Here is a 16,549-nt window from a genome sequence, read left to right on the forward strand (position 1 = left end):
CCATAGCCAGTCAGAACACAGAGGTTATTTGCATATGCAGCCTCATTGGCCTTTGCCATGGAACACAGAGGTCGTTTGCATATGCGACTTGATTGGCTTTTGCCTCTAACATTCTAAACAGTTTGCTGTTCTGAGATAAAATGTGTCCAATCTCCAGGTGAGGGCTGGAGATCACTCAGAATTACAACTGCTTTCCAGATGGCAGAGATCAGTTCCCCTGGAGAAAATGATGAGCTCCGTATCCTTATATGCTGCTGAGGTGGCCCCCATATGACAGCCAATGTGACGCAGCAGTCAGGGCTTCAGAGCACGGGAGAGGCTGCAGGTTTGTGGGGGGTGGAAAGTTGAAAAGTGAGGGGGAAATAAAGGTAGGTTGATGATTGGCTGGGAAGGAGATAGGGTGGGGAACTCCAGGTGGGAAATTCCTGGAGATGTGAGGGATGGAGCCTGGAAAGGGTGAGGTTTCAGGAGGCGTGGGACCTCGGACAGGTACAAAGCCATAGACTCCACCCTCCAAACCAACCATTCCCTTCTGGGGAACCATCGTTGCCAATCTCCAGGTGGGGCCTGGAGATCACTCAAAATTACAACTGTTCTTTAGGTAGCAGAGATCAATTCCTCTGGAGAAAATGGTGGACTCAGTGTCATTATACCCTGCTGAAGTCGCCACAGCAAATTGACACTGAGTGTCCAAGGCCGGGGCACCTGCCCCGAGCCTCTTTCTAGAGATTGTTGTATTTATTTCCACAATGGCCCTTTTTCCTAGTTATCAATATCTGTTTTTGCCCCTTTTGTTTTTATTTTTAGCAGTCTTATTTAATGTTAATTTAAAAAGTAAATTTGCATATTTTTCAATAAAAACATGTGGGTTATATTTGTTCATGTCTTGTGGCTCTCAAATATCTGACATTTATTCTATGTGGCTCTGATGTTAAGCAAGTTTGGCCACACCTGTGCTAGAGTCTGTGTTGTATCCAGGCAATCACCAAGTAATGAATTGTAACGTGGGATTCTGAACCCTTTTATACTTCCCATAGGCTCAGTAAAGGAACGTTCTTGTAGTGGGAAGCCCACTTCCTTAAAACTCATCAGCAGGCAGTAAAAGTTGGCTTAATGAGAGAGAGGTGCTGTCCTGAAACGTAGCATTCCCATTTAGTTGTCACATCTAATAGGCATTGAGAGAACTACCCTCTGCTAATTTTCATTGTAGTAGTTAGCCCTGGGTAGGAAAATATCACTGGGTAGCTGGCTGCAGCTGCAGTGCTGTGAGCTTACGTGACAGAAGGGCTTTTGTCCCTTTGCGGTTGTGGGGTCACTGTGCAGGCAGAATTTGGCAGTAATTACCCCCACCCCTGAAATAATGCAACATGGCTCACTAGGGTTGGGCGCTCTGTGTTATCTGACTACTCTGACTGCTGAGAGAGAACCTTTGCTGCCTCTCCACTAAAGGAAGTAAAACAGTATGCGTGGTAATGCTCACTCTGATTTTAGGGAGATTCGTATTGGCTTTTTCCTCCATTGTTTTACCAAACCCACCTTGGAACAGAAATCCCCCTCTGCATTGCATGCCGCTTTCACTTTCTCTGATTATCGGGTTTTATGGTACCTTCTGCATAGATTTATGCCCGTTCAGGGGTGACTTCGCAGTCAGTATGGAGTTGCCCTGGAGTATTTGGATGTGGTTTTGAGCTGCACCTTTTCCTCAGTGTTGAGAAAATGTGGAGCGAATGGCAGATGCAGAATCACCCTCAGTGATGGTAGCTTTCTGTGCTTGGAGTCTTCTTTTTTAATAATACTACAACTACTTATAATACCAATACTCCTACTACCACCACCACCACTACTACCACCACTACCACTACTACTACTTATGATTATGATTATTATGATTATTGTTGTTGTTGTTGTTGTTATTAATTTTTAATAATATATCCCCCGAGAAAAAAAATACAGCATTTACATATCAGAAAAGGGGAGAAAAAGTAGAGTCTTTCTTATGTCTCTCTAAACGCCAGAAAGATTTTTAAAGGTCTGGACAACAATTAAAAAATGTGGGTAATTTTAGAAAAAGAATAATTTCATACCACAATCTTTATGTATGTTAGAATTGCAGGCACAAAACATTACAACTCAGAGCAAGTCAAATACAAAAACACAATTTCCCGTGATGCCTGCAGTACAACACTCACTGGAAGGGGGAGGGGGGGGAGGCAGCAAAGTCAAATAGTTCCTGGCAGAGAAGACAGCTTATTTTCTGCAGCTCTGGTTGAAATGACCCTTCAGTAGCTAGGGGGACTACCTAATAGGTTTGCCCAAATGCTGTCCCCACTCCTGGGACAGCATCGCCTATGGCAAATTAAACTGAGGGCATGAAAAATATCCCTTGAAGGAGATCTCTTAACCCCCACCCTTCCCCCAAGGTGCTTGGGGTCTTCTGATTTGAACTGCCTCTGCATGGTAGTTACTCCCTGTGTCCTGGCTAACCTCATGGGTTGGCCCCACAATACAGGCCTGTCTCTTGCCCCTGAAGGTGATTCCCAAGAGAGCTGTTCCATATCCACAGCTCACTGCATGGGGATCTGGTCAAAGAACTTTTAAAGGGACTCCATCTTACTTAAGAATTGGCTTAAGAACTGGCTGTGAGCTGCACTGCATGGAAGGGAGCAACTGGGGGTTGGGTCTCAGCATTGTACCACTTGACTTTTACAAAGAGGCACAACGTCCTGTATTTCCCAGCAGCCGTGCCTGCAAGCCTTTGTAAGGAAGTCAGTTGAGGGATATCATGTGGAAAGCAGCCTGGTTTTCCTCATCAGCAGACTTCCTAAAAAGCAGCTCTCTGTTGCGCAAGTCAGGACTGACATGGGTTGATTTTTCTGTATGTGGCTGCAGCTTGTCTCCTCTGAGATTCCGTGTCATCTTGCTAAACCCTCTTGTCAGCTCCTGTTGTGCTGAGGTGCGTGAACCAGCTGGAACATGAAGACAGAGTTTTACTGTGGGCTGATGGGACTCTTTTTCTTTTCCCCCTTCGGTTGGTGCATGGCGCAGGAGGGGTGGGAGATTTGTGTGCTCCTCTGTCCCAGGTTACATATGCTCAAGCTTGGCGCAAGGAGGAAGGGGAGTAGCAGAGATTGGCGTGGAAAGAGGTTGGTACCATCAGCGCATGGCTTTGTGTTTGGTTGGCAGAATGCTGTGAGTTCTGGAGCAGCACAAAAATTCCCTTCACAACCTCTCTGAAAGAAATTATTCCAAGGGCTTCCATGAAGTTAGGCGTGCCCTTTTTTCCTCTGCCCCTTCCCAGCTATTGATGGTACCTGTAGCACAATGACGAAGTGACCCTACATCTTGGGGTGGCTATTGGTCATTAATACTTTGCTTTTACGTAGTGCTTTCAGCATTCAAAGTACTTCATGAACACTGTCCTTAGAACCACCCTATAATCTAGACATGAGTTCTCTCCACTGTGCACAGGAGGGGATGAGGCTGTGGGGGACAGGCTTGCTTAAAGCATCCAAGGGAGTTTAAGGCAGAGACAAGCTTTGAACCAAGGTCTTTGTGGACGGCTGCTTGGTCTCTTAGCTGCTACTCCACATCAGCTGCCTGAGGCAGTTTCTTCCCAGGCTTAGAAATGGCACCATTGTTTCTCAAGGAGCAAAGGGAGATGGAGTCATCTAAATATGCTCCCTTACAGAATATTTCCAAACCAGCGTTTAAAAATGCATAACAACCACTGCGATCAGTAGTGTCTCGAGATACTTGGATAGGAGGGTGCAACTGTGCTTTTCAGATGAGCCCCTGCAGTTCCTGAATACTTAAAAATGTATTGTCCATTAACGTTCCCATTCTCCTTGCATGAGCAGTAGCTATTTATTTGGGAAGCCTGGTTAGTGCTGTGAGGAGAGTGATCGGTTTTGATACATGAGGGGAGAAACCAATCTGGTCTGCTGTGCATCTCACTGCCTCATATTTGAGTCTCAGGGCTGGTTCTCCAAAAGACCAAAGACCCTCCTCTCCAGTGCATGGTTCTGTTACAGCAGTGGTTCTTACCTGGTAGCAGGTGTATCATCAGCAGGACACAGAGTGGGACTCAAGGTTTTCATAACAAGTATTAAGAACTCACTCTTCCTTAACCCTCATGTCCACCTGCCACAGATTATCATGTGTGATATTTTGGCATGCAAACGGTAACCTAGGAACTCAGTGTTTCTCTTAATCTATGCTCCTTACTTACCACCGAGTGTCTTTGATGCACAGCTTCCCACTGACCGTCTCGGCCAGGAATTATCCATTAAAGCCATGGCAATAAAGCTTAATTCCAACAATACTACTGAGTTTTTTTATGTCCTTAAAACCTACTGTAAACGATAGATATAATAGAGTGTCTATAAGTATACAAATGTCCTTTGTGTAAAAAGTGGGCTTTTTTTCTATCATGGTGAGACCTAGGTTCTTTGGCCGTGGTAGGACATAAGATATGGAAGGTTGAGAAGCGCTGGTATAGTGGGATAAGAATTTAAAGGTCCAGCTGCATTCTGCCAAGCTATCAGGTCCTGTGTAGCAAAATTCTTTTGAGGTCATTGTGCGATAATGAGCCCCCCTACTTGCAAAGTTTGCCAACACATTTTCCAGCTTCTCCTTACTAGCTAGAAAGGTCCTTCGAAATACTGTGCTTCTACAACTACCGTATGTCCTATTCTGGCTGTTTTGTAGTGGACATAAAAAATGTGAAACTTTTATGCACCTAACTTCCAGGGCTTGTGCTTTGTGAGATGAGAATTGCCCATGCGCCATCATGGCTGCTGAATGCGGTCTGCTTCTTTGACTTGCACACAGCGCAAACAGCCTTTCCATACTACATCGTTAACTCCTTCAGTAGACCAGTCTGTTGATGGGATTTCTTTTGCTTGCAGTGGAATGCTTGCTGCAGAGCTGGTCAGAATTCCCTTTGATTGTGTATGTATGGAAAGTGTGGACGCTTGTGGAATCCTCTCTTGAACTTCTCAGATTTGGTATTACTGGAAATATTTACCTGAGCAGAGATGTCCGTTGTATTTCTGGAATGAAAGTAGAAGTACTTTTAAAAAATCCTGCCAAGATATTTTAAATGGTATAACTGGTTTTATTTTTATTTTGCAGAAAAGTGCATATGTGCTGTTCAGGAGCATAAAAATAAAATCCCAGCACTAGGCCCTTCCATGCCATTCCTCCCTCCATATTTTTAATTTTTAAAATTAATCTTTTGATTTAAAATTACTGGAAGTATTCTTGGTTGTGTTTTGCACAAGAGCACCATTTCACCCTTCAGCAACATAGAAACAAAAGATCTTTGTCGTGGTCTCTGTGCAGTCCCACACATGGGTTGGGTGCCTGCGCACGACCTCGACCGGAGAAACTTCTAGAGCTTTGCCTCAGAAAGCTTTTGGTGGGCTCTCTTCCCGCCCTAGGGAGCAGGCACGTACTGCGCATGCCTGGAGCGGGGGAGAGAGGCGCCTCCCACTCAGTTCTTCTTTGACCGCCTGTGTGTTCACACCTCATTTTTGTTGCTCCGTACTTGCCTCAGCTAAGTATACATTTCTCTTTTTTCTCTGTTTCGTTCCCTTCCATCTTCACTCTTCACTTTTCTTGTTCTTTTATATATATAAATTTTTAAATACTTTTTTTTCTCCTTCTCTCACCCCCCCCTTTATTTATAGTGAGTGGGGTAGAGAACGTATTGGCAAAACAAAGTTTTTTAAACTGTGCCATTATTGCCCAGCTAAACGTCCCTCAAACGACGGTCATGATTTGTGCATGTTTTGTCTCGGTGTCAGAACCCACAGCTTACAACGAAGTACACACATTCAGGAATGGTTATACTTTTATTGCAAAGCTATAGATGCAGTAACACAGGCACTGTTAAGAATGGCGTCAACCCATTGAGCATAATAGGATATAGGGCATTCGTATGCACCCCCCCATGGCATGGGCCAATTAGCTACCCTCCCGCGTGCAGGACCAGCTAGGAAACTGTTAGGTGGCGAAAGCTGGGAAGCAGTAGTCTCTCACGGTACATAGGAGACTTCCAGACAATACAACCTCCAACACAACATCCTCCAGCACATCTGTAGAGATAAGCATTGCGGCATAGGCAGAACAGCAGATAGGAATGCAATAGCGATTACCAAGACACAGAATGAACTCCCCAACCCCCATGGCAGCATAGCTGACACTCAGGGAATCCCATAGAGTCGATACTTGTATTCATTGTGCTAGATTTTACTAGACAAGTTCGACATAATAGGGAGACTCACCTTAGGGCTATGCTTTTAGAGGCAGCCTTGTGCCCTGCCATGCCTTCGACTGTTTCTAAAAAATCAGAATCCTCTTTGAAGGCACCAAAGCTAAAATCTACACGGCCTGAGGGTAAGGCTTCCTCGAAATCAAAAGTCAAGCCCTCGACTTCGACTTCGGCTGTCGACCCAGTCGTCATTACTAGTTTAACGACATCAACCCCTGCTGTGGATGTTGTACCTAACAAGTCTGCTTTGCGGCCTCTGCCACCGCCACCTACGCTCTCTTCAGCCTCTGGCCTTATTCCACTGGGTCAATCTACGAGATCTCTTCCTGACTGGTCTTGTCACCGGGATTCTCGATCTCCGACACCACACTCCCGTATCCCAATCCACCATTTGGAGGACACGGAGCATTCTGCTGGCCATCGATCTCGATATGATCGAAAGCATCTTCTTCATCGCCAGTCACCTTTTCCTTCGGGATCGCCTTCTGATGACGAATACTGGTCTGATGAACGAGATCGACCAGATTACTATCCTTATTATTATCCGAGGTCTCCTACTCCTCGTCGACACTGGTATGATTGCCTTCGTCATTTCGAACGTGATGACCATCCACACACTTTAGATCGCGCCAGACGATCTCGGTCCGTGACTTCGGCCCGTTCTGTGGCCCCTGACCAGCCTCCTGACCTCTCGAGGCCTAGGGATGCCCCTAAGTGTTCTCTCTCAGAACCTAGGCTTCATCCCCCTGTTGATGACTTGATACCGGCTGATCTCACTCAACAGCGGAGATCCTTCTCTCCCATGTCGATTTCCGACAACTCGGATTCGGCAGATCTTGAACTCAATATTTCGCACATTGAAGATGACCATTGGCCCTCGGGGTCTATTTCACCTACTGAAGGCCCGAAAGCGTATCTGGAACTTGTAACCAGGTTGGCATCCGCCCTTCAGGTCCAGGGTTCCACTGAATCACCGGCTGTGACTGATGTCATTCACAAGCTTGTTCACGCTGACCTCCCGCCTTCGACAGTCCTGCCTCTATTGCCAGTCCACCTCTCCACCCTCAAGGAGACATGGGTTCATTCCGCTTCCATTCCCCCAGTTTCCAAACAATACGAAGCTCTCTATAAGGTCCAAGAGAGCTCAGGGAAGTTTCTCTTCAGCCAGCCTCCGCCGAATTCCATGATTGTCCAATCTTCTTCGAAATCGAAGCAATCTGCCCGCCACTCTGCGCCTCCCGATTGCGAGGGCCGCAAGATCGATGTTATCGCGAGGAAGCTGTATTCCTTCGCCTCTATGAATATTCGTATTGACACCTACCTGTCATATCTGTCGGCCTATGCCTTTAATGTGGCTAATGCAGTTCGTCTCGTCTTACAGTTTGTTCTGGAGGAACACCGTCCAACGTAGTCAGGAGCTTTATCAGAAATTTGCACGATCTCAAAACAGCAAATTAATTCAGTCCGTCATGCTGTCACTTGCTCCTTGAAAGTTCTTGTCTCCTCTGTCGGTCTCCATCGTCATGCTTGGCTAAGAGGTACCTCTTTACAGCCCGACGTGAAATTCTGGATTGAGGATCTCACCTTCGATGGCGAAGGTCTTTTCCACTCTACCATTGACGAAGCCTTAAAGGCTGTCGATGATAGTCAGAAACAGGCTTGCAACCTTGGTGTCTCAGCATTGACACCTCGACGTCGATACCGTCCGTGGGAACCATATTATGCCAGACGTCAGCCATCTCCTGTGCCCACCTCCTATTGGAGAAAGAGGCCCTATGACTCCCGTTATCCCAATAGGGTGCGCCAACAGGCCCCTAAAAAACCCAAGCAGTCCGTTTGACCGCTTAGATCACCTGCCATCTCCTCCATCGTACACCCCTCCCGTCCGGACCCGACTCTTCCCCTTTCTACGAAAGTGGGAAGAAATTTCAACCAATATCTGGGTGCTTACCATCTTACGGGTCGGGTACGCCATAGAGTTCGTTTCACCTCCCGACTTATATTGTCACCCCCCCCCAGTCGGGGACGCCATACAGTTCGTTTCGCCTCCCCACCTACCTCATTATATCGTCACCCCCCCGGATCCTCTCCTCAATTCCGAGATTTCTGCGCTTCTAGCCAAAGGTGCCATTGAGGTCGTCCCGGAAGCGCAACGAACCCTAGGCTTTTATTCAAAATATTTCCTCGTACCAAAGAGGGATGGCGTCTTCAGGGCTATTATGGATCTCCGGGATCTCAATTGGTACATTCGATGTCACAAGTTCCGAATGATCACCCTACAATCTATCCTCCCATTGATTCCCTGGGTGGCATGGCTCGCCTCTGTCGATCTCCTGGACGCCTATTTTCATGTCACTATCCGTCCACAGCATCGAAGGTTCCTGCGTTTCGCTGTCAGCAACGCACACTATCAATATCGGGTCCTTCCGTTCGGACTCTGCACTTCCCCGAGGGTTTTTACCAAGCTGATGGCTGTGGTGGCTGCAGACCTCCATCATCGGGGGATTGCCCTGTATCCCTATATCGACAATTGGCTTCTTGTTGCCTCCACCCAACACTAGCTCCTCCAAGACGTCCAAACCACCCTGTCTCTCCTTCGTGCCCTCGGGCTTTGTGTCAACCTAACCAAGTCGTCCCTACAGCCTCTTCAGGCCCTTCAATTCCTGGGTGCCCTTCTCGATACCAACCTCGAGACTGCATTTCTTCCAAACTCAAGGGCCTCCAACATACTTACTCTGGTCTCCCAGTTTCAGACCTCTCCCCGCCAGTCTGCTTGGTCCGTTATGAAGCTCCTGGGGCATTTTGCGTCTTCTCGATACCAACCTCGAGACTGCATTTCTTCCAAACTCAAGGGCCTCCAACATACTTACTCTGGTCTCCCAGTTTCAGACCTCTCCCCGCCAGTCTGCTTGGTCCGTTATGAAGCTCCTGGGGCATTTTGCGTCTACTGTCTTTGTCGTCCGTCATGCCAGGTTGAGGATGCACCCCCTCCAACTTTGGCTTCTCCGTGCCTTCGACCCTCTCCGCAGTCCGTGGTACACAATCCTGTCAATCCCACCCCCTGTTGTCGACTCTTTCGCTTGGTGGTCTCACCCTCGCCACTTGCTCTCCGGCATGCCCTTTTGGCCTCTTCCCCCGCAAGTCTCGATCTCCACCGATGCATCCCTCTGGGGCTGGGGAGCCCAGTGCAGAATCCTTTTGGCACAAGGGACCTAGTCTCCTCGTGAAGCCGCCCTTCATATCAATATCCTGGAGCTGCGTGCCGTTCAGTTAGGTCTCCGCTCATTTCTCCCTGTCATTTCGAGGCTGGGTTGTTCGCGTTGCCTCCGACAACACCACCACAGTCTACTACATAAACAAACAGGGCGGGACAGCCTCCCTTCGTCTTTGCCAGGCAGCTATCGATCTCTGGCAATGGTGCATCCACCACTCCATCACACTCTCCACGATCAACATCCCGGGCGTTCAAAACATACATACCGATCAGTTGAGTAGCTCCCAGTTTTCGGACAACGAATGGTCCATTCACCTTCGAAACCTGAAACCTCTCTTCCTCGAGTTCAGTCGCCCTGCCGTAGATGGCTTTGCAACTGCACACAATGCCCGATGCTCACACTTTTTCAACCTCGGTCCACCATCCGCTCGGTCCCTGGGAGATGCCTTTCTCCACACCTGGACAGAAACTCTGTTTTACTTCTTTCTTCCATTCCCCTTGATCTCCAGGGTCATTCAAAAGTTTATAGCTGATTCGACGTCCTGCATCCTAGTCACTCCGTGGTGGCCGCACCAAGTCTGGTTTCCTCACTTTCTTCGGCTCTCCGACCAGACTTTCCGTCCCTTTCCTGTCGTTCCAGATCTCCTCTCTCGGGCTTGAGGAAAGGTCCTCCACCCCGATCCCGGCTTCTTCCGACTGACGGCCTGGAAGATCCTGCACTAGCCTTCCCGCCTGAAGTGTCCGAAGTCCTTCTGAATGCCAGGAAGCCGTCTACCCGTGCCACTTACGCTCTGAAGTGGAAGAGGTTCCAGTCGTATGCTTCTGATCAGTGCTTTGATCCTCTCCAGTCGTCTCTCCGTTTTTCCTATCTCGTCTCGTTAAAAAATACTGGCCTGGCATACTCATCTTTAAAAGTCCATTTAGCGGCCATTTTGGCCTATCATCCCTTGATACAGGGATCCACGGTTTTCCCCCACTGCCTTACCAAGTTGTTCCTCAAAGGTCTCCTCCGCCTCTGGCCTTTGGTGCCTTCGTGGACTCTCTCTCGTTCTCACTCAACTGATGTCTAAACCGTTCGAGCCCATGGCCACGGCCGAGTTCAGGTTATGCTCCTGGAAAACTGCCTTCCTTATAGCGCACGCAGAGTAGGGGAACTAGCTGCCTTTCGGGCTGATCCCCCCTGTACAATTTTCCATAAGGAAAAGGTTGTCCTTAGGCCAGATCCTTCTTTCCTGCCTAAAGTCGTCACTGCCTTCCATCTGTCCCAGTCGTCTGTCTTACCTTCATTCTTTCCAAATCCGACTGATGCACCTCAGAGAGCCCTCCACTGCCTCGATGTGTGCAGAGTGCTCTCCTTCTATTTACATAGAACTCAGCCTATACGTAAATCTCCTCGGCTGTTCCTTGCATATGGGCCCCCTCATCTCGGGGAGCCTATTTCCTCATCCAAGTGGGTGACTTCCACTATAGCCCTTTGCTATGAGCTTGCATGTCAACCTGTTCCTACCTCTGTCACTACCCATTCTACACGGGCGGTATCGACATCCACCGCTTTCCTGGCTGGTGTCCCGTTGGAGGACGTCTGTGTGGCTGCTACGTGGTCCTCGGCATCGACCTTCGTGACCCACTACGCACTCGATGTCCGAGCTCGATGGGATGCTGCTTTTGGCCAGTCGGTGCTGCGATCTCTCTTCACTTGACCCTGCTGCGTCTCCAGGTAGGACCCGTGGGTGTTTCTTCCTGCTGGTGATGCTGTATTCTTTGTGTGTCTTGCAGCTGCCAGCTCCTTCCTCCAACTGGTTCAGCTCTTGTAATCACCCATGTGTGGGACTGCACAGAGACCAGGATGAAGATAAACAGGTTGCTTACCTGTAACTGATGATCTTTGAGTGGTCATCTGTGCAGTACCACAATCCCACCCAGCCTTCCCCACTGCTGGCATCTCCTATTCACCTTTCTTTGGCTTGATGGGACTTACTGGTAGCGGTCGAAGGAACCCCACTCCAGGCATGCGCAGTACGTGCCTGCTCCCCAGGGCGGGAAGAGAGCCCGCCAAAAGTTTTCTGAGGCAAAGCTCTAGAAGTTTCTCCGGTCGAGGTCGTGCGCAGGCCCCCAACCCATGTGTGGTACTGCACAGATGACCACTTGAAGGTCATCAGTTACAGGTAAGCAACCTGTTTTTTTCAAAAATCATCGTGCAAGGAGTTAATCATGAAGGACAGCAAAATGCTAGGTACTGTACAAAAGTTCTCTTTTGTGTTGGTCTTCTGTGGAAAGGGAACAAAATTTGTTTCTCAAAAGCTGATAATTAAAAAATATATTTTTTAAAATGGTAGAAGAATAAAATCAGTTATCAGCTTTCTGAACTCCCCCCCCCCCCCCCGAGAAACCCCCCGAGGGAACCATGGAACAATACCAGAATGGAGCTGAGAGAATCATCTCGTTCCCTAATGGAAAGCAAGCCAGGGACTGACTTTTTAATGATGGCGCCTCTCATAGGTTGCAGACAGGGCAGCCCTTTCTGCAGGGGGATGTCCTGAGAATTCTATACATCCCGAAAGCCACTGGGCTTCTGGGAAAGTGTCAAGGTGTCTGTCAGTTTATTTGGACTACTTGGTATAAGGAGCTCTTGAAATCTTCAGATTGCTGTTAGCCAAGAGGTGCTGCTGACTCGAGATCTTTTGGCTCCCTGTTAAAGGTACACCCACCACCTCCTGAGTAATGCTCCCTCTAAGCTGTAGAGTCTTGTGAGCAAACATTCTACTGTGTGAGCTACTGGCATTAAAGTTGTGAGCGAGCAATTTGGCTACAGCCTAAATTAGTTTGCTCTGGAGTAATTCTTCCCGAGCTAAGACAAAAGTGTGTGAGCCGGAGGCTAAAAAACTGTGAGCTAGCTCACACTAACTCAGCTTACAGAGAACACTGCTCCTGAGCTTCTACCCCTGCTGGTGTCACCAAGTGCTTGTGACATTGATGGTTGGGAGCAAGCGAAGCCCTCATACACACACAGTGAATCTGCACCCTTCTGGGTATGCTGCCACAAGCAGTCCCCTTGGCTGTCTTGGCTGGAGAAGCACCCCCATAGCCACGGCATTGCCAGCCCTTTGGAGGATTCTTGTTTGCAAGTCGTCTCATTCTGATAGGGGAAATTAATCCAGCACTTGGGGCTGGGAAAGGAAGAGAGAGCGATTTCTGTTTCCCTTTCTTACCATGGCTGGCTAAGGCAGGCGGAACAGAACCCTCGAAACCTTTCACATAAACTGTTCCTGAGGAGGACAGAGTTTTTGTCTCTGTGGCCAACTGTAACATGGGCAAAGCCAGTCCACTGGATCTTCTGCATTTGGGCTGCTCAGCTCACCTGTGCAAGGTGACTCTAGCAAGTTTGTCTTTCACTATTAACCCCTCCCCCCCACACACACTCACTTGGTTCACCTTGTGCTTTGCTTCATAAAAGAGCAAGAGCAAGCTGCTAGAGGAGGCTGTTTTTCATCTGAAAGCAGACAAACGAACTGTAGGCCAGAGAGCTCTACACGCCATAGTGCACGGAGGGAGAATAGCAGTGGATCTCATCCCTTTTATTAGGAGCCAGGTCTGGCTCCACCTCTCCAGCATTTTGATTGGGGAAATAATAGCTTTTGCTCAAAGAGCTCTCCAACTCAGCCGTTAGAGTTGAGTCTCCTTGTGTCAAGGAACCTCTTCCTTCTCCCAGCTGTAATTAAGAGGAAGCAAAGACAACTGGACTTGCTGTGGGAGAGAGGCTTGAATCAAAGCGAGGAGGAGGTTCTCCGTTGGTCCACTTGCACAGGAGCAGACCATAGCATCTAATGCTTCAGTGAACCATATTACATTGCTGGTGTACATGAGACTTTACTGAGTAACATAAGCAAAAAAAAAAGAAGTTTGTGTCCCAGGGAGTGGCGGGGAGGTTATATAGAAGGGAGACAAGGAAAACCAAAGAGAGGAAAGGAAGGGGACGAGTTTTTCATAGCCATTTGGAAAGTGCGGGGGCAGCAACATTGGAAGGTGGGCCACCTCCTGGCCTGCTGAGAAAGTTAGCAAAATGGGCTTAAGTGTATAAGGTATGGGGGGGGGAATGGGGGGGATTTCTACTCCCATAAGAAGCTGTACCTCATTCTTTACAAAGATGGAGTTTGGGGCGCGTGATTCTTCAAGCTCATGAAGCACTACACCAAACTGGCTGCTACACTAAAAGGATTCTAACCCTGCTGGTCTGCCGCTTTCTTCAAGAGTCTGACTAAACTATCACAGTTCTGCTTATCACCAGAAAAACACCTAAAAGCCCTGGGTTTTTGGTCATCTCCCAGACAGAGGTACACCCAAACGTCTGCTCTCTCCCTTATATTGTCAACTCCTTTTCTTCTCCTCACATTCAACTAGCTCTCTCAGAGGTGCTTCTATGTTAGAGCAGCATCCAGATAGTCCCCATCACTAACAATTGATCATCTGAACAAATGTAGAGTCCAGTGACACCTTGGTGTTGTGGTTAAGAGTGGCGGACTCTAATCTGGAGAACCGGGTTTGAGCTTTCATATGCAGGCAAACTTTCTCAAATACACTGGATTGGAAGGTAACGTTTACATTTATAGGCAGGGGCTGAACAGCAAATTAACATGTAACATGATGAAGATGTTTTAAGATATGTGAAAAACTAAATAACAGGCTAAGGTTATAAGGTCAACAGTTGTAAAGCAATAAATATGTCAAAATAAGACTACGGGAACTTCAGGAACAGAATGGAAAGGTAAATTGCTGAATTACAAATTATTGCAACACTTGGAACAAAAACCTTCCCGGGACTCAACAGGGATGTTGATTTCTTATCTCATTACGTATGCCAACTCATTCAGTCCTCACATATGTATTCTCTGGTGGTCCAGTGAGTGGGACACTCCTTCCTTATGGGATTAGGCTCCTCCTCCTCATGCAGGGTCGGTCTTGTTGATTGGTCCAGCTAGGGGAGGGGCGTATCCCCTGGGCTGTCTCTCTGGGGCTGGGAAGCGCATCTCAAGGGCCTGTGCGTAGGCTCCAATTGGGAAACTCACGTAGTCCACAAACACATTAACTTTCTGGAGCTCCTAGCTGTCAAATATGCCCTTCGGTCATTTTGCCATTTGAAAATTTAATGAGCAGCCCTTCTATCCCTTCATCCAGATCATTGATAAAAATATTGAAAAGTACTGGCCAGGTTGGTCTGACAATATCTGTTGGGGACAAAACCATGCTGACTTCCCCGAATCACTATTCTATGGGAAGGATGCCCTTGAGAAATTCTGCCAGGACTTTTACAAAGTCCACTCTGCAATGAGAAGAACAGTTGGATTTATACCCCATCCTTCACTCGGATTCTCAGAGCAGTTTATGATCTCCTTCCCTCCCTTTCCACACAACAGACTCCCTCTGAGGTCAGTGGGGCTGAGAGAGCTCTGAGAGAACTGCTCTTGAGAGAACAGCTCTGAGAGAACTGTGATTGACCCAAGGTCACCCAGCTGGCTGCATATGGAGAAATGAGGAATCAAACCCAGTTCTCCAGATTAGAGTCTGCCACACTTAACCACTACACCTAACCAGTCCATGCAACTTACTGAACTCCGCTGTAGAACTATGTGATAGATACCGAAACACCACTTTGTACTAAAAACCCACTCTACTCCCCAGTACCAACCCTGTCCCCATATCTACTGAAGCACCTCTATCACTGGACCCTGCACAACCAGCCATACCCTCAAGTGTTCATGTAGTAACGTGCATGTAGAACTGGTGGCGACATCCAGCAGTGAGCATCCTGTTTCAGACTGCAGGGGCACAAGGAAAGATCTGTGAATCATTTCTTTGAAGCAGGTCCCCAACCAACAATGTAAAGAAAATAGAAACCTTCCCTGCTTCAAGGCTGAGTCTCTGTGGAGATGTCTTCTTAGGGTTGGGCCGCAGACATTCTTCGGATTGGAACTTCCATGTCCCTTTTCATGCCAATCCCTGATAACATCTCAAAGGGGGATGCTTTTCATATCAGCCTGGGTATCACAGCTGACACTAACAGTTACCTCCAGGTTGGCAAAGTATTCAACTATGATTTTTGTTGTTGTTGTTGTTGCTAGAGAAATAGTCTACTCCTTTAACACGGTCTGCTCCATCTTCACAGCCTGGTTGGTTTCTTTGGGAACAGTTCAGTTAGGTCTGGTCCCCTGGAAGGATATCTTCTGCACCATCTGGACAGATTTCACCCACTTCTATCTCACTACTCCATTGAATCAGTCCATTCTGCCCACTATGCAAGCACATCGGCATTGCTGCCTTGGCCCACTGAGTCTTCAACATTGTTCTTGTAACAGTATTTATATAACAGTTGTTCTGATGCTCAGCCGTTCACTGTCTTGTGGTCGCCCATTTGGTTCTAGGGTGGTGGTAATCTACCCACTACTTTGCTGTAGGTAGAATTTGGATTCATTTTTAATTGCTGTGTGCTGAGAGAGACAAAGAAGTTGCCCTTTCATCCAGTAATTTGAAGGTTGCCCTTGTTTCTAGATCAGGCTGCTCTGAACATGAATAGATGTTCTTGTTTGCAGTCGTCATCTTCAACACGTCCAAATTATTAAGGTTGAGAGCAGTTTGCTGATATTTCACAACCCCTCATGGTCCCCCTAGTTAACCTCCACAAGTCTCTTGGTTGTTCTCTTTCAGTCCATTCCTTCTTCTGATTAACCTGGTAATCTTCACATTGCCAATTTTTTTTATAGATAGCTCTTCAAAACTAGCGCAAATGCATTTATCTGGAGAGATCTAATAAGAGACAACTGTGGGAATCCAGCCAAGAAGCCACTTGTATTTCTCCTGCTTTGACTGGATGGATGTCAGCCAATTCATAGTGGTATAGAAGTCTTATTCAATGTCTATATGCCAATGCTAGAAATCTCCCAAGCCGAGATGGAGGAGCTGGAGTGCTTGGTGTTAAATGACAATTTAGATATAGCAGGTATCTCAGAAACATGGTGGAATGGGAAAAATCTATGGTATGCAGTCATTCCTGGGCCCACCTCTGTCCT

General features: G+C 47.6%; 1 protein-coding gene across 1 annotated transcript in view; it reads left to right on the top strand.

Moving 5' to 3' along the window:
* The window catches only part of VAC14 (Vac14 homolog (S. cerevisiae)), a 171,456-nt gene that overhangs the window by 97,321 nt on the left and 57,586 nt on the right, over positions 1-16,549 (top strand). The window lies entirely within an intron of this gene.

This window comes from Gekko japonicus, unplaced genomic scaffold (assembly GCF_001447785.1).
Source record: "Gekko japonicus isolate JY-2015 unplaced genomic scaffold, Gekko_japonicus_V1.1 scaffold1955, whole genome shotgun sequence".
Lineage (NCBI taxonomy): Eukaryota > Metazoa > Chordata > Lepidosauria > Squamata > Gekkonidae > Gekko > Gekko japonicus.